A 2,031-nucleotide genomic window follows, 5' to 3' on the forward strand; every position below is an offset into this window, starting at 1 on the left:
ATCCTCCGGTTAAATGTTTAGTGAGCATCCTAAGAGCATCCATTGAACATCCTAAAGCTTGCTTCAAATCTCTTCGCTTATTGATTAAATGCCAAGGGGATCCAATGTGAGCCACTAGTTCCATCTTAATTCACTTGGTTAGATGTGATATTAGCATCCAAAGCTTCACTAAGCATCCAAAGTTTCCACCTCAATTGGACTTCAAGTATTTTGCTTGACTTTGCATAAGACCTTATTTTGCATTTCTCATTTTAATCCATATCTTTATGCATGCAAATCCATGTAACATTTCAAGGTTGGTCCAATGTTGGCTTCTTTACTTAGCCTTGCTTCTAGTTACTTGCACAAGTGATGGAATAAACTTCTAAAAGCTCAACTTCCTACAAAATGTGACAAAACATGCAAAGACAACTAGAATACAAAATTAGCTCATAAAATCACTAAGGTTAGTGCAATAATCATATATATTAGAGTCAAAATAAGGAGATAAAGTCTATATAAAATGGACTTATCACCCACACCGCCACAATAATCGCAAAACATTTGAGGAGGATAGTGCATAAGTAGAGACCTAGGTTCTTGGACGTAATAAACCTTGGAATGGCTAGGTCGACCTTCATTGGCATCATTCGAGTCTCCATGCTTCTTTGCCAATTTGAACTCTTCAAATTTCTTTGTCAAAGTATCCAATTTCGCCTTATACTCCATCTCTATCTTGGAAGGTCCTTCACTTTTGTAGTCCACATCTCTAGCTTAACTACTCCCCACCTTGGAAATGTTTTGAATCATTTCCGTGATTTGAGCGTTATTCATTCCATCAAAGTTTCCACCGGACTCCGCCACGATCATATCCCGGAACCTTTGCTCAAGAGTTTGGAAAAAGGTTTGGGTGGTCATCCATTTTGGGATGCCATGATGTGGACAAGATGAGAGGAGGTCTCTAAAACGCTCCCAAGCTTCACTTAGAGTTTCCATTGGTCTTTGTTTGAAAGTTTGAATCTCATGGCGAATTCTTGCGGTCTTGGAAGGTGGGTAGAACTTATTGATGAAGGCCTTGGATAGAGATTCCCAAGTAGTGAACGTGCCCGGCTCATGGGAATTCAACCACTTCTTAGCGTTGTCCTTCAAGGTGATGGGGAATAACATCAAGAGAATTTGCTCCTCCGTCACCCCGTTATGCTTAATGGAACCCATTTTCTCTTTGAAGGAGGTAAGATGTTGGTGTGCATCCTCATTCTTCATCCCATGGAAAGTGTCTTGTTGCATGTAGTTGATTACATGATGCCGGAGTTCAAATTTATTGGGAGCAAGTGCTCCATAGTTGATAGCCGAACATGCACGGTTGGGGTCCGGTCTATTGTAATAGCCCATAGGTTGGTCCGCTATGTCTTCGTTTATGAGATTGTTTCGTGGAGATTCGGTATCGTTTGTATGGTTGGAATGTTGTGAATGGGTTGGTGAATTTTGTGGTGAATCAATCGTATAGTTTTGAGGTGGAGAGTTATGTGGAATGTGAAGTGGGGATAGAGTGGAGGAAGAGGGTTGTTGGTTTAAGTTATCAATTATGGAATTGTGGTTGATTGGTGGGTTAAAAATGGGTGGAGATCCTCGAATTGCCGAAAGAGCTAATCTTCTTCTTGCTCGGAAGGCCTTCTCGATCTCGTGATCAAGTGGGAAAAGAGGTCCGATGTAGCACCTATTCATGCATTTAACAAAAGATCAAATAGTCATAATGCAAGAGATGCACTAGGACAAAGGGAGAAAACAAACAAGCAACAAATAAGAGAACTAAGCCTAGATGAAAACAACTAATCCTATCCAATATTGCCATCCCCGGCAACGGCGCCAAAAACTTGTTATAAGTTTTATTTATACTCCTTTCGCAAGTGAACGATTGCTCGTTGTAATATGCAAAAAGGGTCGAACCCAAAAGACGGAAATTGTGGCACTAAGATTACTCGTTTATAAACTAGTTTAGTTCGATCCAAAAAGAGGTGGTTTGAGTTCTAACTAATGATTAAAATGTAAACT

General features: G+C 40.1%; 1 non-coding gene across 1 annotated transcript; it reads left to right on the plus strand.

Moving 5' to 3' along the window:
- Positions 1–907: 907 nt before the first annotated feature.
- LOC141603638 (small nucleolar RNA R71) lies at positions 908–1,014 on the plus strand. The gene has a single exon (XR_012525500.1). It is a non-coding gene; the product is annotated as a small nucleolar RNA R71 (small nucleolar RNA).
- Positions 1,015–2,031: the final 1,017 nt, after the last annotated feature.

The sequence above is a fragment of the Silene latifolia genome, chromosome 9 (assembly GCF_048544455.1).
Source record: "Silene latifolia isolate original U9 population chromosome 9, ASM4854445v1, whole genome shotgun sequence".
In the NCBI taxonomy this organism is placed as follows: Eukaryota; Viridiplantae; Streptophyta; class Magnoliopsida; order Caryophyllales; family Caryophyllaceae; genus Silene; species Silene latifolia.